Consider the following 22,632-nt stretch of genomic DNA (forward strand, 5'->3'; position numbering starts at 1 on the left):
CAAAGCAAAAACAAAAACAAAAAACCAAACCCTTCAGAATCTGATGAGTACTTTATAAAAATTATCTCTTATCTATCTCTTTCTGTTAATCCTAATTCCTAATACAAAAAATGACTAATCTGTAAACATGTTTATCAAAAATATGTATATATAATGCTAACCTGACTGTTTACTGCTGAGGAGAGGCAGGTGGGAAGAGAAAGTGGAAGGAAATTTTGTAACTTAAAAATATACATGTGCATACGGATAGAAAAAATAATAAATAAAAAATAATTGAATATCATTAATTTATAAAGGATTTTTTTCAGAGATACAAGTTTATAATAGAAATTTGTGTTCATAGTTATATAAGTACTATTTTTATGTTTTCATGAGTTAGGGACCAGGCATTGCAGGTCTTTGCTATAGGAAGCTCCCACTTGAGAAACCTCACTCTACCAATCTAGTTTGCTATCTCCTCTTCATAGTCCTGAAGAGTTGCCCAGAATAAATAACATCTGAGTGTCGATAAATTGACACAGTTACAATTATGTGTCAGAGCAGGATACTTGAATTCAAGTCTCCCAGACTTAGAAACTAATTCTTTAATATTTTAATATATCACAAAAAAAGAAACAAAACCCTAGAGTGAATGAAAATTTTGTATATAAGAATGAGTACATTAAATTTGTACTATCTAAAGTCCTCACTTCCTATTAACTTACATTGGTTTACACCTCACTTCCTGCCATTTCAATGGGCTCTAATGCTATCCCCTCATTTTTACAAAAATGTAGTATTGTAGAAATTGGAAATGTCCTTTCTTCCCATTCATATGCATTTTTCTTTTTGTTAATCAATTTGATTATAGTCTCATTTGTTTTGAATATTCATCTTTTTTTTTTTAAATTTGTACCACAAACCTCTAAGAATGGGAGATTGAATTCCTAAATCCATGGTTTCTTGGTTTCTGACACATGGAAAATGCTGATTCAAAATATTTTAATGTCAGTGGAAGTCTCAGATATAGGAAATTGAATGGAAAAATATGTATAATCTTGGATTTTTATATATAATCACTTCATACAGAGTTGATTAGACAAATTTCAATTTATAGGTCCTTTACTTGGATATGTATTAACTCATCTGTTCTTCATAATGACAATTTTTTTTAGCATCACTCCTTAAAAATAGTAGGAAAAAAATCTAAGGGATAAAATAGTCATTTAGAGAACATTGCTTAAGTGTAAGTTGATATTTTGTTTTTTATGTTATTCTGTATGCTATTATATAGAATTAATACTTCCTAGGATTTGAAATTTTACTTGGCAATATCATAATCAAAGGTTATAGCATTATATACTTTTTTGTTTCTTTGAAAATATTATAGATTAAATGTCATTGAAAGTTATATCTATTGGACTCTCTGACATTCCCACTGCAGTCATATAGGTCTTTCCTATGGACTTTCGTTTTAGTCCAAAAATATAAGACTTCAAAAAATGATACTAATGGCTTGTAACTCATCATAGATTGTAAGGCATGCACAATTTAAATTGACTTATCCTAGAATATATATTTAATGAATATGATGACTGTAGCATTCACATCAGATCTGAGGATCTATCTGAAATCTTAATAAACTTGGAATAGTTTGCAATTAGCACACAGGAAATTTACTTTATGAACCAAGATTCATTTTATTAGTCTCTGGGGGGGGGGCAATTGAGATGGGGAAATCAGCAGAAATTTATTTATTGTACAAAGAGCAAATACTTAGACTTTATCTACTATCTAACATTGAAATTATCAAATGGATTGAAAACCATGGATACTATTGGAATGAATAGAAAAATTTTTTAAAGAAAAGATGTTGGATTAGTTCTAATTTATTTTTCTTCCTCTACTATTATTATTACTACGTAAGATAAGAAGTTTATCAATTTATCACATGTATAGAATTTAAATATTCATAGTGATTCTCAATATCAATATCAACAGTTTAGGTATAGCACAGATTAAGGAGACTTTAAATTAGTTTAATTTTAAATTAAATAAAGGACATAATTTAAATTAAATGTGAGATCAAACCAAAGCAAAAATTCAGATTATCTCACAATTAAGCATTCATACTTTTAGAAATGTCATGTCTTCATATGAAATAAATTTCTTAAAAGCAGGAATCTAAATTATTTGCATTTTATAAAGAAGGATTGATGACTATTCTAATTCAAAGAACAGAAGAAAATGAAACTTTGCTTTATTTTTCTTAGGTCAAATATGATCAAATGAAATCTGAATAAAGAAAAATATTCTGATCATAAATAAACTTTAGTACATATACTTATATAATGCATATAGGTGTATCATATTATATGTATATATATATACTTATTCCATTTTCTGATATCTAAAAAAGTAATTTTCTTCCTTTTTTCATATTTTCTATTCCACCTCTTCTCTTCTCCTCAAAACAATATATAAAGAAAATGGGTGTGAAAGTCCATCACTGCTAAAATTTTCTGCAGTATTACACTCTAGAATGAATCAGGGAAGAGAACTATAATATTTTTGAAGAGAGTTAAATTTTTGATTGGCTGTGTTTAGTAAATTAGTCAATAATCCTTTAAGTATCTATTGTGAAAAAGTGTAATATGAATATTAGATTGTTACAAATAAGTAATTAGTCAATTGGGTAGTGATGAACAATCAAGAGGTAAAGGGAAGGCTTTTTGGAGAAGAAAGGGTATGAGTTGGGCTTTGAAGGAAGGATAAGAAAGACTTAGTTGACATGGGAAATGAGAGGAGATAAAAAAATTCATGGGATATTATGGGTTCAGACTGTTAAAGTCCAAGTACCTTGGGACAGAGTTTAGAACTTTATTTAGAAGGACATTGAAAGTTTTAAACAGGTAAGTAGCATGAGTAGAATACATGAGATTCCTTTTCCTTCCTTCCTTCCTTCCTTCCTTCCTTCCTTCCTTCCTTCCTTCCTTCCTTCCTTCCTTCCTTCCTTCCTTCCTTCCTTTCTTCCTTCCTTCCTTCCTTCCTTCTTCCATCTTTCATTTTTCTTGCCCAGGCTGAAAGTGCAGTTGCATCCTACAGGTGAATGGCATAGAAGCTTGACCTGCTCTATTTTCAAAATTATCTGGTTAGTCCTTTCTGTATGGTGGCTCCTCCCCGCCTCCCCCCACCACACACTCCAGAAGGATTTCTATATTGGTGCCAGACTTAGTGTAGACTCCTGATGGCTTTAGATCTATCTCAGCTTGGAACTCTAGAACTCAAGGGATCCACCAACTATGATCTCCCTTTCTAGGGAACAAAAAGTATTTATTTCCATAGTCAATACAATGTATTCTGCTAGTGATATGAAGGACTGATTAACTTACTCCCCTTCACCCTTTTCCCAGCCTGGTATCAAAATATTTTTTTTAAACTGGAGGTTCAGGAACTACTCAGAAGTATAATCCCACTATGCCAGAGGCCTTGATTTACTCTTTTTTCCCAACTTTGGCTTGATTCACCTCATTCAAGAGACCCCCCCCCCCCCATTCCTACCCCCCTTCGAGTTTGCTATATTGAAACTGAACTTAGTGTGTACACCTTATTGACCTCTGTCTACTCCTGAATTCTTAGGATCAAACTCTCAGCCAGCTTCAAACTCCTTGGCAGCAGACATTGTAAGGTGAGCACCACCAAGCCTAGCTCATATATGTCTAAACAAAATGAATGATGATCACAGAATCTTTATTTTTTGTCCTTCTTTGGTTCAATATCATTTTCTATACCACCTAAAAATACATCCTATAATATGGGGAAAACAAGGCTTCCAGAAATAAATGCCCAAGTTTACAAAGGTAACTTAGATTTGAAGCCAAAGGAATCTACCTCCGAAACCAGCAAAAGGCCACCTTTCTCAGGATAACACAAAACTGTGTCCATAAAGTATTTCTACCTTCCTCCAAGTGTGTTTTGCACTAAACATTCTTTGGAAAATGGAGAAAGCTGAGTACCACCAACTTTTCTGTATGAGAATAAAAGGAACCATAAAAAACTCCTAGATTTCTTAAAGTTAAAATTTAGCATGTCTGAAGTATGATTTCCCTGGACAATAAAAACATGCATATTTTACAAATATAATAATGAGTACAGCTAAAACCCAAGGGCTAAAAACATAACAGAAGCTTCATCTCTGCTTGTTGATTGAAAATTCTGTTTTTCAATATTTTAAAGGGTTGACCTATTATTTCCAAACTTGCACCAAGTCAAAATATTTAGATTTACATCTTTTTTTAATCCCTTACCTTCTGCCACGATACTTATTTTATGAAGTTCGTTTTTCTTCAATCCAACTGTATACTTTCAGTATCTTTAAAAAAAAGAAGATTCCCAATTAATATGTCTTTAACCAAATGATTTCAAAGACCTAGGTAACTTTAATACAAAAATCTGACAAAGGTAAAATAAATTGCTTCTGGTACTCATCAGCTTTGACACTGACTATAAACTATAAGCACTGCTAACCAAATTTGAAGGCAATTGAATAGCCTCATTTTTTAGACTGAGAAGATATAATAGCAGTGTCAATTTGAGTAATTTGTAAATTAGAACACTAACGATCTAAACTAACAACATTCAAGGCTATGAGATTATTAACATTTAAAAAAAACCTTTGCTGATAAAAATAAATAACTAACATAGTTAATACTAACATAGCAGTTAACATCAAATTTCACACTGTATAATTGGACCTCACATTTCAGAATTCCCTTGAATATAGAAGGGGAAAAACTCCATTAAGTACGATTTAGGCAAGGTGAATTTGTTTTTTAACATAACATCAATTATTTCAAATTCTCAATGAATAAAAATGCTTAGGAAAGGGTACTTTAAAGTAATTATTTTAAAAAAGGAAGGCTTTTCATAAAATTAAATTATAGCCATTCTCTTTCCCCTACACCTAAGTAAGAACACCATTTGTAAGGTACAATACAATGGTGAGAAAAAAATAGATTGTTGCAAATGAAAGCCTAGAAAAAAAGACAAATTCATCCATTTGGGAAAAAATGTTTATAATTCAATGGAACAAAAGGTTACTTGGGGATGAATAAGTAACTATATTAACAATATAGCAAAAGAATAAAAAAATTATTTCAGATCAAGTATAATATCTGGATTAATGTATCAATCAATTATCATCATTATTATTAACTACCTGTATTTATGAAATACAAAAGTCAATATGGTATAATATTTGGTCTTCAAACTTTTTAAATTACATATCCCATCAGTTAAAATGGGGGAATGTACCCCCATTTATATTTATTTACTTGTCTTATATGTACAATTACTTCTACACTTCTCTTAGAAAACTTACATAAAAAATAGAAATTAGGAAAAGGGTGCGATGAAGTCATATAAAGTTGTCACTAGAGAGACCACAATAGAGTGTAATTGTCAAACATTCACAATGGTACTTAAATTTTTCATAAAGTTTAAGTTTTAGGCACAGTGAATATGGGAAGAAAAGCCCAGTAAAAGCACAGTAGAAGATAACCAACCAAATGAAAATGGTATCACCATTATAATATTGAACATGAGAAGCAAGTGCTAGCAAGATATTTACTCTATCTCACTTTACATATTAAAGCAATGGCCCTCTTTAAGATTAAACACAATATGTCTTTTATCTTTTCACTGATAATTTTATTGACCTCCTCTAAGCCTTTTTTGATTAGGAAATAGGGACTAATCAGATATAATATTAATAAAAAAAATTCTTAATAGTTATTTAAGCACCAGGGTCAGTGCTAAGATCTAAAGATGCAGGTCATAAATGAAACAGTTCTTTCCCCCAAGAAGCACAAATTTTTTAAAATTTTATTTTATTTTTCCAATTAAGTGTTAAGAAAGTTTTTCAGTGTTCATCCATTTGAATATTTATAATACATTTTCACATTTTATTGCACATTTTTCTACCCCTCTTCCTTCCTATCCCTCTCCCCTCAATGAAAAGGCTAGTAAAAGCAGTGCATGTACATTTGTGTTTAGCATGTTTATATATGAATCATTGTATGTATGAGGAATTAGAACTAGAAAAAAGAAAAAATCATGTGTTAGGCAGGAAAAAATAAAAGAAGGTTTTAAAAAAAGTAGACATATTATAATTCAGATTCAGTTTTTTTTCCCCTCTAGATGTTGATGATATTGTCCATAACAGGTCTCCCAGAGTTGCCCTAGCTCTCTGAACTGCTGAGAGGAGCTGTATCCAACATAGTTAATCAACTCTCAAAGTTGTTGTTAATGTGTACAATCTTCTCTTGGTTCAGCTTCCTATGCTCAGCACCAGTTCCTGTAATTCTTTTCATGCTTCGCTAAAGTCAACCATTCATGGTTTCTCATAGAACAACATTCATATACCATAATTTTTCCAGTCATTCACCAACTGATTGTTATGACCTCAATTTCTTCTGGATATAGACTTATTTTGGAATTGATTTCTTTGTGAATAATTCTGTTTCTAGAATGGTAGAATAAGTTCAAAACTCCACCAATAATGCATTATTATCCCGATACTCAATATCACACAAGATAGCAGAGAGAAGACAGGCACTGTGCTAAGGTCTCCTGGTTTCCCCTCAGAAATAATATGAAAGAAACATTTTTTCTGCAAGGCAATGGAGTTAAGTGGTTTGCCCAAGGCCACAAAGTTAGGTACTTATTAAGTGTCTGAGGTCAGATTTGAACTCAGGTACTCCTGATTCCAGGGCTGGTACTCTATCCATTGTGCCACCTAGCTGCCCCCTGAAAGAAACATCTTACCAGAAATTTGATCAACAAAACCCAGAAAGAAAAGCTAGGAGAAGAACATCTACCAACAAGGTCTGTCTCTGGGGACTGTGGGTGAACTAGGAGAGCAGAGAGACAGCCCAGGGGTAGCAAGTTGAAGCCAGAGGTCTGACCTCAGTCATGGAGGCTTTGGCAGTGGGAGCAGTAGTCTGGGGAGTCTCAGTGGGGCTGGAAGGCAAGTTCCAGCATGGAGAATTACATAGTGCTGCTGGACATCGATCTGCTTGGCTTGGGGCTGTGACCCCCATACTTCCAGCAGGGCCCTCTTCACAATAACTGCCTCCCTCCCCCTACCCAGGCTCTGGTGTGGGCAGCAGAGCTCCCTTAGCTAAATAGGGAGATTAAGGACCTTGCCCCCAGGGCCCAGCCCACATTGTTAAAAGATAAAAGTATCCTGCAGAGCCACCCATCCCCTCCAGGCCTAGGAAGAGGGCCTCAAATCAAGGTCATAGACACTCCAGAGAAAGCAACCAGCATCCCCTACTGGCTGGCCCATTTATAGTCACTGAACTCAGTGAGCACAGCCTCTAGGGTTTTCAAAACCAAACCTCTGTGAGCCAGTCCCTCCCCCAACACCAGATCTTAGAAATGAAGAAAGGCCAGTGGTAGTGGGACCCATTGATACCTATCTTGAAGGCAAAGATCCTAACCCAGAGATATCTAGAACTTCTGAGAAGAATATGAATTGGTGTCCTGCCCAGAAAGACTTCTTAGAAGAGATCAGGAAGGAGTTTTAAAAATTGATTGGAAAAATTGGGAAAAGAAACACAGGAAAATTAATACCTTGTAAGAGAAAATTAACTTCTTGCAACAGGAAAACAAGTCCTTGGAAAATAAAATTGTACAAATACAAAAAGAAAATAAATCTCTCAAAATCTCAATTGGGCAAATGCAAAAACAAAATAATTCTCTCAGAACTACAAATGGAAGAATGGAAAACTGCTTCAAAAATAGAATTGACCAATTGGAAAAGGAGTTGAAAAAGGTAAATGAAGGAGCATCTAGGTGGCACAGTGAATAGAATACCAGCCCTGGAGTCTGGAGTACCTGAGTTCAAATCTGGCCTCAGACACTTAATAATTGCTTAGTTATGTGACTGTGGGCAAGTCACTTAACCCCACTGCATTAAAGAAATAAAAAAAAGGTAAAAGAAGAAAATTCTTCTCTAAAAAACAGAATGGAATCTGTGGAAACTAATGACTTCATGAGACAACAAGAATTTGTTGAGCAAAACCAAAAGAAATGAAAAACTAGAAGAAAATGTAAAATATCTCATCAACAAAACCATTGACCTTGAGGATAGAACCAGGAGAGACAACCTAAGAATCTTTGGGTTTCCTGAAAACATTGAAGAGGAAAAAGAAAAGCCTGGACTTAATATTACAGGATTTAGTGATGGCAAACTGCCCTGATATCATGGAACCAGAGGGTAAAATAGTTATTTAAAGAATATATTGATCTCCTCTGGAAAGGGATCCCAAAATGAAAACACCAAGGAATATTGTGGCCAAATTCCAGAACTATCAGATAAAAGAGAATATCCTGCAAGCAGCCAGACACAATTAAAATACCAAGGAACCACAGTAAGGATCACACATAATCTGGCTGCATCAACATTAAGGGATCAAAGGGCCTAGAATGACATATTCTGAAGAGCAAGGGAACCTGGGATGCAGCCAAGATTCCACTATCCAGTAAAACTGAGCCTTCTCTTCCAGGGAAAAGATGGACATTTAATGAAATAGGAGACTTCCAACTATTCCTGATGAAAAGACCAGAGCTAAATATAGAATTTGGACATCAAATAGGAGACACGAGAGATACGTGAAAAGGTAAGGTTAAAAACAAAGGACAAAGGAAAAAAAACTGCTATTCAATAAGATGAAATTGGCTATATCTCCACCTGGGAGAAAGATTCTCATAACTCTCAAGAACTGTAACTCTATTACAGAGAACATACTTAGCCAGAAGTGATAGACACTCATGACTCATCCATGACTCTGATAGAATGATTTAAAAACAATATCTCCTTTAAAAGGGGAGACAGTAAAGAGATGGGAGGATAGAGGAGATTAAATGGGGTGAATCACATTACATAAAGAAGTACAAAGGACATATTGCTATAGAGGGGAAGAAGGGAGAAGGTGAGAACTGCCTGAATCTTACTCTTATCAGATTAGGTCTAAAGTTAACATGCCCACACTCAGTCAAGTTGAGAAACTTATCTTACCTTTCACGTATTAAAAGGGGAAAGGGGGAGTGGGGAGGAAAAGAGGACATCACAGAAGGAAGAAGGTGCAAAGGGAAAAGGGAAAGAAAGGGGTTTGGATACAAGGGTGCAAACACACTGAAGTTGGTGATATTCAGAAACAAAATACTGGGGAATATGGATGAAGTAAAAAAAGGGAGGAAATATAAACAGAGGGAAGATTCCATGGAGAGCAATAAAGTGTTAGTATTTAAAATGTTAGTATTTATAACTTTGAATGTGAATAGGATGAACTCTCCCATAAAATGTAAGTGAATAGCAGACTGGATTAAAAAACAGAATCCTACAATAAGCTACTTACAAGAAACTTATCTGAAGCAGAGAGATACATACAGAGTAAAGGTAAAAGGCTGGAGCACAATATATTTTGCTTCAGCTGAAATGAAAAAAAAAAAGGGTAGCAATATTTATCTCAGACAAAGTAGATGCAAAAAATAGATCTCGTTAAAAGAGATAAGGAAGGATATCCTCCTAAAAGGTACCATAGACAATGAAGCAGTTTCAATACTAAATATGTATGCATCAAGTGGTATAGCATCTAAAATTTTAAAGAAGTTGAATGAATTACAGGAAGACATAAACAGCAAAACTCTAGTATTGGGAGACCTCAATCTCTTGCTCTCAGATTTAGATAAATCTAACAATAAAATAAACAAGAAGGAAGTTAAGGAGGTAACTAGAATGTTGTGAAACCTAGACATGATAGATCTTTGGAGAAAGTTGAATGGGGATAGAAAATAAAATACTTTTTTTCTGCAGTACATGGTGCTTACACAAAAATTGACCATGAACTAGGGCATAAAAATGTAATAATGAAATGCAGAAATAATGAATACATCCTTCTCAGATCATAATGCAATAAAAATCACATGCGATAATGGGTCAGGAAGAGATGGACTAAAAACTAATTGGAAACTAAATAACCTCATTTTAACGAATGAGTGAATCAAACAACAAATTATAGAAAGACTTAATGATTTCATCCTAAATAATGAGACAGCATACCAAAACTTATGGGATATAGCCAGGGTGGTTGTCAGGGAATATATTATATCTTTCAATGCTTACATGAATAAATTGTAGAAAGAGGAAATCTATGAACTAAATATGCAACTAAAGAAATTAGAGAAAGAACAAATTAAAATCCCCCGATTAAATATCAAATCAGAAATTCTTAAAATTAAAGGAGAAATTAATAAAATTGAAAGCAAGAAAACTTTTGAACTTATAAATAAAACCAAGAGTTGGTTTTATGGGAAAAAAAATAATACAATTGATAAACCTCTTGGTAATTTGATTAAAAAAAAGAAAGCAGAAAACCAAATTACCAGTATCATAAATGAAAAAAGTGAACTCACCACCAATGAAGAGGAAATTAAAGTAACAATGTGGAATTATCTTACCTAACTGAATTCTAATAAATTTGTTAATCTAAATGAAATGGATGAATATTGGTAAAAATATAAGTTGCCAAGGTTAAATGAAGAGGAAATTAAATTCTTAAATAACCCTATCTCAGAAAAAGAAATTCAACAATCCATTATTGAATTCCCTAAGAAAAAATCTCCAGGGCCAGATGGATACACAAGTGAATTCTATCAAACATTTAAGGAACAATTGGTTCCAGTCCTATATGAACTCTTTGACAAAATAGGTGAGGACAGAACTATGCCTAACTCTTTCTATGACACCAATTTGATGAGTCAGAACAGAGAAGGAAAATTATAGATTTCTCTCCCTAATAAATACAGATGTAAAATCTTAAATAAAATCTTAGCGAAGTGATTAAATCAAGTTATCACTAGGATAATACACTATGACCAAGCAGGAATGCAGGGCTGGTTCAATATTAGGAAAACTGTTAGTTTTATTAGCTATATCAATGACAAACCTATCAGAAATTATAGATGCTGAAATAGATGCTGAAAAAGCCTTTGACAAAATACAGCACTCATTCCTACTAAAAATACTAGACAGCATAGGAATAAATAGATTGTTCCTTAGAATGATAAGTAGTATCTATCTGAAACTATCAATAAGCATTATATGCAATGGAGATAAGCTAGAGACATTCCCAATAAAATCAGGGGTGAAACAAGGATGCCTGTTATCATCATTACTATTCCATATTGTATTAGAAATGTCAGCAATATGAGAAGAGAAAGAAATTGAAGGGATTAGAATTGGGAAGAAAGAAGCAAAACTCTCACTCTTTGCGGATGACATTCAAACAAAAAATCATTCAAAAAACTACCAGAAACAATTAGCAACTTTAGCAAAGTCTCAGGATATAAAATAAACCCTCATAAATCCTCAGCATTTCTTTATGTTACTAGCAAGATATAGAAGCAAAAGCTAGAAAGAGAAATCCCATTCAAAATAACAAGACAATATAAAATACTTGGGAGTCTACCTGCCAAGGCAGACTCAGAAATTCTATGAAAACAACTACAAAATACTTCTCTCACAAATAAAACAAGATTTAAAAACTGGGCAAATATCAACTGCTCGTGGATAGACCGAGATAATATAATAAAAATGACTATTCTACGTATTTAGTGCCCTACCAATCAAAATTCCAAAAAATTACTTTAATGAGTTAGAAAGAAAATAAAAGTAAATTCATATAGAGAAATAAAAAGTCAAGAATTTCTAGTGATTTAATGAAAAAAGTCCAAAAAAGGTGGCTTAGCACTACCAGATCTAAAATTATATTCGAATGCATCAGTCATCAAAACTGTTTGGTATTGGATATGAAATAGAGTGGTGGATTAGTGGAATATACTAGGTGCAAAAGAGATAGCAGGAAATGATTATAGTAATCTGCTGTTTGATAAACCCAAAGAGTCCAGCATCTGGGATAAAAACTTTCTCTTCAATAAAAACTGTTGGGAAAATTTGAAGTTAGTATGGCAGAAACTTGGTTTAGACCAACCTTTCACATCCTATACTAAGATAAGATCATAATGGGTACAGATTTAGAGATAAAAGATGATATTATAAACAAATTAGGAGATCAAGGAATAGTTTACCTGTCAGATGTATGGACAGCAAAGCAGCTTATGACCAAAGAAGAGATGGAAAATATCATTAAAAACAAGCTAGATAATTTTGACTACATTAAATTAAAAAGCCACTGTAACCAACATCAAAAGAAATGTAGTAAATTGGAAAACAATTTTTACAACTAGTATTTTTCTGACAAAGGACTCATTTCAAAAATAGAGAACTGAGTCAAATTTATAAAAAACAAGACATTCCCCAATTGACAAATGGTCAAAGGATATGCAGAGACAATTTACAGGAGAGGAAATCAAAGTGATCCATAGTCATATGAAAAATTGCTCTAAATCATTATTGATTAGAGAAATGCAAATCAAAGCATCTCTGAAGTACCACCTTATGCCTCTCAGAGTTGCCAATATGACCATAAAGGGCAATGATCAGTGTTGGAAGGGATGTAGGAAATCTGGAACACTAATACATTGTTGGTGGAGTCTTTCTGGAGAGCAATTTGGAATTACACCCAAAGGGCAATAAAAATGTGTATATCCTATGATCCACCAAAACCACTACTAGGTATATACCCTGAGGAGATTATGAAAAAGGGGTTAAAATATCTCGTACAAAATTATTCATAGCAGACCTGTTTGTGGTGGCAAAAAAATTGGAAACTGAGTGAATGTCCATCAATTGGGGAATGTCTGAACAAATTGTGATATATATATATATATATATATATGTTATGGAATAATATTGTTCTATTAGAAACTAGGAGGGATGGGAGTTCAGAGAAGCCTGGAAGGATTTCCATGAACTGATGTTGAGTGAAATGAGCAGAACCTGAAGAACACTGTACACCTTATCAGCTACATAGGAGTGATGATCAACCTGAATGGACTTGCTCATTTCATCAGTGCAACAATCAGGGATAATTTTAGGATAACTGCAATGGTGAATATCATCTATATCCAAAGAAAGAATTGTGGAGCTCAAACAAAGACCAAAGACTATTGTGTTTGATTTAAATTTTTTTAAAAATATATCTTATTATATAATTTTGCTATCTCATACATTTTTTTCCCTTAATGATATGATTTCTCTCTCAACAGATTCAATTTTGATCAATGTATAGCATGGAAACAATGTAAACACTATCAGATTGCCTTCTGCAGGGGTGGGAAGAGAGAATGGGGAAAAATTATATAATTCAAAAAACAATAAAAAAAGAAAAAATTAAAAGACAATAACCTAATCCTCCTACAACCTCTCCAACATTGATCATTTTCTTGGTAGCTAAACACAGTAACTCATAGTTGTTTTAATTTGCATATTTCTAGCAAATAATGATTTGGAGCATTTTTTATATGATTATATTTAGTTGTAATTTAGAATCATACACTCATATTGGGAGAAGGGAATTTCTAGCCTTATTAACACAAAACAGTCCAAGGGAAGAGTGAAAGAACTTTATGGAATCAAAGATCTAATTCTAAATTTAACACATCTGGTATACAATATGTGTATGGGCAAATCATTTAACTTTCCTAGGCTTCCATTTCCTCATTTCTAAAGGGAAGAAGTTGGACTACATGGACTCTAAGGATCATTCTAGCTCTAAATCTTCAATTCTATAATTCTAAATTTTTAATTTATAAAATTTGTTTTGACAGTCATATAAAAATCGATTTGAGAATGATAATAGCCCCTAATTTGGATATTATTGAAATAATCCAGATAAGAGATGATGGGATTTGATGTGGTTGTTTGATTAGAGAGAAGGGAAAGGGGATAAGCCTTTATATAGATCTACTGTGCTCTGTCTCATATGACCCTCACAACAATCCTGAGTGTTAGGTGCTTTTGTTATTCCCATTTTGCAGATGAGGGAACTGAGATAGAAGTTAAGTGATTTTCTCATGATCAAAAATCTATTAAATGTCCAAGGATTTGCATAACAACATCTGTATCCTGAGAAAGAATTGTGGAGTTTGAACAAAGGTCAAAGACTTTTAATTTAAAAAAAAATCTTATTATATAATTCTGCTTTATTTCATACTATATGTTTCTTAAGGATATGATTTCTCTCCCATTACATTCAACTTAGATCATGCATATATGGGAATGATGTAAAGACTAACAAACTGCCTTCTGTGGGGGTAGGGGGAGGAAAGCAAGATTGGGGGAAAATTGTAAAACTCAAAATAAATGCAACCTTTCTAAAATTAAAAAAATGTTCAAGGATTTGAACTTGAGTCTTCCTGAATTCCATGTTCTATCCACTGTGGCATCTCGGTGCCTCTAAGAATGGTATAGATGTGACAAATATTATGAAGATGGAAATGAAAATATTTGGCAACTGGTGAGATATGTTGGATAATAGAGAGTGATGAGAACACTGAAATTTTAAGTATGAGTGATTTTAAGGAAGGTAGTAGCCTTGATGGAAACTCTTTGAGATTTTTGGGAAAATTTAGTGCTTTGAGTTCTATGAGGCAGATTATAACCAATTCATATCTGCCCCCCCTTGAGACTTAGTCAACACTACCTAAATTACTAAATTGGAAGGTGCCATGGTTCCTCCTAAAAGATTATCTAATCTGAAATATCAGCTGAAATTCTAGGGACAGGGTAGGTATAATATGATGTGAAGAATTTCCCCAACTGAATTGGTACAGTTGCTGGTATGTGTATCCAAAATTTAATTAGCTTTTAAATTGACATGAAAGGTCACTGACAGGTCCAGAAGAAAAATTGGGAAAAGGGAGTAGAAAGATGAACCCTAGGGTTTGTCAATCTCAGTTCTTGTAAACTGAGACAAATCCATGTCTTGTACAGTCTGGTCTCTGATGGTGTCGTGAAGGACATTTTGTGGGAGAACATGATCAATCTTCAAAATTAAAATGTGGGGGTGGCTAGGTGGCTCAGTGGATAGAGCACTGGCCCTGGAGTCAGGAGTACCTGAGTTCAAATCTGGCCTCAAACACATACTAATTACCTAGCTGTATGGCCTTGGGCAAGCCACTTAACCCCATTGCCTTGAAAAAACTAAAAAAAATTAAAATGTGTATCTCATAAAATGTATCTTTCTGAAAAAGGTGAATTTGATTCAACTAGATTTATTGAATTTCAGTTTCTACCTGTGGTTGTCTCGGAAATGCCAGCATTACGACCCTCAAGTCTGAGGGTCCGACCCCGATATAGACAGACCCTTTATGTTCAATCCTATCCTGAACACACATGCACACACACACACACACACACACACACACACACACACACACGCACATGCACACACACACACACACACACACACACACACACACACACAAACCCTAAATAGATTTTTACAACCATTCAGATAGACATTTGTTTCAACTGATCACTGAGGTGGTATTATATGATTTAAAACTTTTTCAGTCTGGTTATTCTAGACCCAAGAGAAGTTAGAAACAACAGAATTCAATAGGTAATATGTTCCATTATCAATTTTCAGAATATTTAGGAATTCTGAATAAAAAACATTGTAATATAGTCATTTAATGGGCATAGTTTCAAATCGTTTTATGCTCATTAGATTACTAGTTTGAAATAGATTATTGTGAGTGACCTTCTACCCAGTGATATGACTATGAAGTTAAAACACTAAGGGGATAAAAAAAGAAAGAAAAGGAACTATAGAGCATCTCTTTATTGTGATGGCAAAGAACTGGAAAAATAGGAGGGATTTCTAAGCTAAAAAAAATGGCCCATGGAAATAATGGGAAAGTCTTGTGTTATAAGAAATGAATAAAACCTGTTTCAGAGATATCTGGGAGGATTTGAATAAACTGATGCAAAAAAAAGTGTACAAAGAAAAAACTTTCAAAAACTTAAGGGCTGTGATCCATAGAATGAACCAGCATTATTCCTGAGGACCTAGGATGGATATACTATCAATTTCCTCATAGAGAAGTGATAGACAACATATGCACAATAATACATATTTTTGAACACAGATATTAAGGGGAATTTTGTTTGACTTGGCATATTTGCTAAAAAATGTTTTGCTTTTGCTTTTCTTCCTTTTTTAAGTTTTCTTTTAAATGAGGAGAAAGTAAGAGAGAAAAATAGTTGTTATTTGAAAATACAATTTTATTAAGAAAAATATGTTCACTTGAGGGAGATTTGCTGAGAGAAAAAAATACACTTAGAGTTATCTTTTGGAGCACAACATGAGATAAGAAAGACTCCTACAGATGGGTTTGGAAAGAATGATTGTACCTGACAGGTCATTGTTCAATTCTCACCAAATATTTTTGTACACAAGCTGTCAAGAGACTCCATTAGTGTCAGGAAAAGCTCCCTATCAAGCATAAGTTTAGAGACCAATTCTTTAATAATAGTAACTGGCAAAATTTGAATGGTAAATCCCTATTTCAAATGAACTTTTGTTCTTTAATCTATCACTTTTTCTTTGATATTGCTTCTCCAGATTTTTTTCAAAGGTAATAGGACTTTAACACTTTTCAGTCTTCATTCCCAAAAGAGGAATGCTTATGAATAAACAACATATTTTGCATTCTGTTAAACTTGATGTAGTATAAGCTCACTCAATTTGTACTTAGGCTAGATATCATGTAAAAATGCAGTTAACATAAAAAAGAAAGGAAACATTCATTAAGCATAAGTTTAGCTCCACATATTTGCTACCAAAAAAAGTAATGGAGAAGGAAAGCCTGTGGCTAGAGAACAGTCAACACATTGACTATCTGGTATGAGGCATTTCAGTGTTAATATTTAACATCAGGCAGGAGATGATCCTACACTTGAGTACATAAGTGAATTGAGGAACTTGAGAATTATTTGGGATTGGGAGGAAACAATCTTCATAGATAGTGAAGGGTGAGTTGAGTGACAAATTCCAGAACTGTTTTACCAAAGTCCTTGGCCCTAACAACTTCATGATTTTGAAGGACATAGACCTGAAAGTAGCTCTGGCAAGGTTTTGGTATCAGCAAAATAACAACAAGGTTTAAGTAAAATTTAATATGGAGCATTAAGTTAAGCCTGCCAATCTTTCAGGGTCAGGTTTTAAAGTAAGAATCAGAAAACAGTTAGAGACAATAGTCTAGGAAAAGGGATGCCAGGCTTCAGATGGATGCCTCAGATTCCTTGGACATAGTTATATAAGGCCAGTCATAGATGAAATTTTCTTTTTAAATTGTAATTTATATATTTATTGAATTTTTTTATATTAGCTTTATCTACAAATAGATTCTTCTCTCATTCCTTCTCCAGAACCATCCATTATAATAACAAAAATAAAATAGCAAAGAAACAAGCAAAAATGAAGAAAGTAATTCTGAAAAACTAACCCTATTGTTTATAACACCATATGCAATGCTCTTTACATACAATGTTCCTTCCATCCCCAATTCTTTAATGAAGGGATGCAGATGCATTTTTCTCATATCTTCTTTAGGATAAAGCACAATTTTTATAATTACAGTGCTTAGTTTCTTTTTTTTCTGTCATTGTTCTTTCCATTCACATGTAGTAATTGCATATATTACTTTTCTTGCTCTACTTGACTTTGCATCACTTCATATAATTTATCCCATTTCTACTAAAATTTGTCATTTCTTATAGAGCAGTAATTATCCTTTATATTCACACATCAAAATGATTAAACCCTTTCCCAATAAATGGGCATTCATTTCTTTTCAAAATTTTTTAATACTAAAAAATGTGGTGATTATTTTTTATTCATAAAAACTTTTCTGTGTCTGATATACTTGGGGTAGATTCCTAGATGTCTGGGTTAAAGATATTTTAGTAATTCCTTGGTAAAGTTCATGGATTGTATTTTTAATGTGTGAACCTGGGATTTTGGGCTCATTGATCCCAAGAATAATAATCCAGTTCACATTCCCTGCCACATAGATCTTTAGGGTAGGGCCATACTGCTTTCCTAAAAAACAAAAAAAAAACCCAACAAAAAACCCTTTCTGTCAAAATCATCAAAGGGTAGAATCTAATGATGCCCAATGTGAGATCTGAAATGGGAAAAAGTAGAATGGATATCAGGATATACTGGGTAGTGGAAAAATGAGTTTGGATGGTTAATGATGGCTTGTATTAAATATTTCAGAATCAATACAAACCAGAAAGCAGAGAAATATGTCATTGCACATGCTTTCCTCTTTCAAGAGCAGCAAAATCCACCCTATTTGACTTTGATAACTAGATTAGGTGAAAACACTTCTGATTGAATCAAACAATCAAAATTTAGTAATTATCTTAATCTCTGTATCTCCCAGATTCAAACATAGCCTTTGTATTAAAGATTGGATCATGCCCTAGTCAATGTGCATACTATAATACAGACATTTTGAAAGACTGGACAAAGGAAAGACAGCACTGTGACAGAGAAGAGAGCAATCAATATTGCTTTGCTCCATACACATCTTGAAGAGGACTCAGGATGAGAAAATTCCTCACTTCAACTCTGTCCCTAACTCCCCTAGTCATGGCTCAGTCTTTCTCCATAGCCACCCCAATATAAGCTATTGATTGGAACTGAAATAAGTCACTGTTTTTCATAGTGACTGAAAAAGGCATTCCTACAACTTGGTCAATTTGTTACATTTTGTATTTAGGCAAAAAATTTGAAATTTCTTTAGCTTGAAGGGAAATTTTAGAGCTTGTGCTCTCCTGGCATAGTTTCCATGAGTCAAAAGTCAAATCCAAAACATAATTAATCTATTCATCTATCAATCAATCAACTATATTCCAGAAATTATGCTAGTCTTTAGGCATACAAAAGCAAGGATGAAACACTCTTATTGAACTTTGGTATGACTTAGTGGAAAATCTGGTCAATAGGGAAGTATGACTTCAAAAATCTCAAAATTTCTGATGGATTTAATAGAATAATTTTTAAAATCATAATTCACTTAACCAATCTAAACACTTATTGAAGGTATGATTTAATTATAATATGCTAACTACAGAAAACAAGTAAATTATGAATTTAAAGGATTTTGCATACATTTAAAGTTTTAATCCATATGCTGCTTGTCTAAAAATGGAAACTTAAATCTGCTTGATAAATTCAGTTTCAAACATATTAATTATGAAGTATGAACATTGAGTTAAACATATTTACGACTTCTATCATTGTGGTGAAATTGTTTTTCCTTATAGTTCTTTATCAGTGCATTTAGAGATATGAAACAACAAATGTACACCCTCCCATCTTTTTCAAAGACCATTAAGACTCATACATAAAAGGAACTAAAAGACAGGTTTGTTTAAGCCTCCATGGAAGAATTGTTTCTTTAAATAAACTTCCTGGTGACTTTTTCAGCATAATTTAAGGCAGACTGCACAAATGTGTTGGGACATTACTAGGTCAGAATAAGGTCACAGGGGGAATCTTTGATGAAAAATTCTCAGGAACAAAGAATTTCAAATGGGCATTAGTATTGAAAGATCAGCTTCCCTTTTACACTGACTTTCTATATTGAAGAATTATTCTTTTTCATTAGTGAAATCCACTATAATCCATGAAGCCTTATCATGTACAGTGGTGCCAAAATATCCAACCCCCTCCAGATCCCCTTCTCCACCAAACTAGACAGCTACATTTAATTTCTTGGATCCCTTGATTTGCCAGAAAGAATACATTTTTTCAGGATTGATTCATATAAAACTAAGCAGAAAGTTGAGAAACTCAAACTTTTATTTTTGTTCTGGTTGTTTAATTTAAATTCTTTATACTTAGCAAATCAGATTATTATGTCATGGTATCTCCTTCACAGAAGAAAATGTTTTGATTAATGCTTGAATTCCTAGAATCTAGCACAGTGTCTTGCATTAGTCAGCACTTATTAAAGGTTTTTAAAAATTGAAATTGAGAAAGATCACAGATTATAGCATTTTAAAGATGGAGTGGGCATGAACCTGAATCCAGTTCAATCTCCCAATTTTAGTGATTAAGAAATTAAAGTCCAAATATATTAAACTCAAGGTCATATAATACTATCCTTCTGGAATGTTAATGTTTTAGATATTTTCTCAAAATTTCCACAGAATTTTCCAAGAAGTCCCACTCTCATCTCCATTAATACATATGAAAGCAATAATTTATTAAATACCTAAAATGCTCCAGGGTTATATTGTCCTAAGTACTGGGGAAGCAGAGCCAAAAATGGAAACAGTTCCTATCTTCAAAGCATTTATATTTCAATGGTTGGAGATAGTGTGTATGTGTCTATATAAGATGTGGATATGTGTCTATATACATATATGTGGATGCTATACATATTATACACATACAGCATGTACAAAGCAGAGGATAAGTCACTTTCAATTAGCAAATACTAGGGTGAGGAAAAGTGAGAGGGAAGAGAGGGAATAGCCAGGTAAAGCCTTAGCATGAGAATATGGTATTTGATCAGAATCTTGTAGGAATCCACCTGCAAGCTACCATTAATTATAATTATAAGCAAGCTACCATTAAAGTACCTCAAAGAGCTAAAACTATTAAAATATTTTCCAGCAAATGTTTGGATTTCCTCAAGCAAATATGAATGGGATCCATTACCCAGTAACTGCACACTCTTTAAGTAACTAAGAAGCCACTAGAATTAAAAGGAATGTGACAAACCACTTTCATTCAAATATTGAGCTTCAATGTATGGAGTTATAGCACAAGTGCAGGGAGAAATACGAGAATGTCTGGTAATGCTCATCATTTTCAAATGGGGGAACACTTGGGGATACTATAGCTGAATCATATATATTTAATTAATCTTCAATTCCCACCAGTGTGCTTTCAAGAAGGTTCTCAATATTATTCCTTAAATGTGGTCTCATATAACAAAGCTAGAGATCCTTGTTCTGTCTCCATCAGAAAAGAATGGGAACATCTAGATTTTAGGATTATACCAATATATTGATCAAGTTAAACTATATCCCTTATTACCCACAAGTTCTTTTTTTTTTCCCAACATTGCTTTTTTCCCAGATTTCTACCAACTACTTATCATTTCTGTTTAAGTGCTCTCTTATCCAGCTGGAGGGGCTTGACTTTTTTTCTGTTTAGTCTTATTCTGTAATTTCCTGATTGTATTTCTAAGCACTATAAGCGAAGTATATAAATGAAATTCTTTTCCTGAGTTATCTGATTTTCTAAGCAACTCCAGCTCAAATATAAAATTCAGATTTCATACATAGACCTTTCAAAAAACAGATAAAATAAGTGCAGATCTCTTGATACCCCACCAGGCACATTATACCACTGTACCACATACTGTCATTTATTTTTATTCTTTTATAAATAGCCTTTAAGGAATTTTCCAGTCCATGAAGTTTTATTGTCATCCAAATCAACAGGAATCAATTTTGCAAGTGAAACTGTGGAAATCATTGCCAAAGTTATAATATACATATCTTCTCACTTAAGGTATTCACTCATTTTGCAGTTCTGTCAAGAAAATCAATCCAAGACTCTGTTATGGTTCATTAGGGATAAATCAAATTAGGTTTTTTATTATTCTATTGTGCTGTCTTTAGAAATTTTTGTTCATAATTTTTCATTTTTTTGAATGAGATAATTTTTTTTGTTTTTGGTCACATTACTCCATATTTACCTTTTTTCTCCCAAAAAACAAAAAAGGAAAAAATATTAAAAAAAATTTTAAAGTAAGACAATTTTTGGAAAATTATTTGGTCATATTCATCTGAAGAAAGTTATGCTATTATTTGCATTCTTTCTTCTCTGAGTGTTGAGAAAGTACTGGTATAGGTAGAATTTAGGAAAATGTTTATGTAGATGTATTCTGAAATACTCAGAGTAAACATGTGATGAAAAGCACAAAAAGAAAATATCTCCTTCTACTAACATTAATAATTCCTCTGCTATTTGCCTTTATTTTGATGTGTGATTTAAGAAGCAATGTGAAACTCAAAGACCAATATGTCAGCATCATAGCCTAGTCATTTTTGGAAAATCTAACAAATCTAACAAGATTTGTCACTGTAGGCTGTAACTGTAAACTAGGACTGGGAAACCCAAGTTACAACCTGAGAAAAGGACAGAGTATTATAGGGAGGAGAAGAAGAAAAAAAAGTAAAAATTAAAAAAAAAAACAAAGCAAAAACCCCTCAAACAAACCAAATCTTAAGAGCCAAAAGTTATGATGGATCATTTTATGAAAACCAGTTAAACTGATGAGATACATGAGTACAAAGGAAACTTTTTAAGTAAGATGGGACTGGGTCAGAGTTAAGTAGGCAGCCAGAAGTAAAAAACAGAACAGAGAAGTTGGAGATCAAGACAAGCTAGGAGTTTTGCTCACATTAATCTAGTAGAGGAGCAAAAGTTAAGACACAATTTTCAAAAGAAAGAAATCCAGTCTCCATCAAGAAGACTATCTGCTAAAGTCACATCTCATAAGTAAATTCCCAAGTCACTAATACCCAGACTTGGGAAAGTTAGAACTACTGAAATATAGAAATTCCCTAGAATTGGCAAATTCTAACAG

The 22,632-nt window shown here is 33.1% G+C and overlaps 1 protein-coding gene across 4 annotated transcripts in view; it reads right to left on the minus strand.

Annotated features, from left to right (window-relative positions):
* SEMA3A (semaphorin 3A) overlaps positions 1–22,632 on the minus strand; it is a 669,223-nt gene that overhangs the window by 408,385 nt on the left and 238,206 nt on the right. For all 4 annotated transcript variants that reach the window (XM_074194050.1, XM_074194047.1, XM_074194048.1 and 1 more), the window contains exon 2: positions 4,287–4,351. The gene's annotated coding sequence lies outside the window, so the exon portion shown is untranslated. The remainder of the gene's footprint in view (positions 1–4,286; positions 4,352–22,632) is intronic.

Source organism: Macrotis lagotis, chromosome 7 (genome assembly GCF_037893015.1).
Source record: "Macrotis lagotis isolate mMagLag1 chromosome 7, bilby.v1.9.chrom.fasta, whole genome shotgun sequence".
Lineage (NCBI taxonomy): Eukaryota > Metazoa > Chordata > Mammalia > Peramelemorphia > Peramelidae > Macrotis > Macrotis lagotis.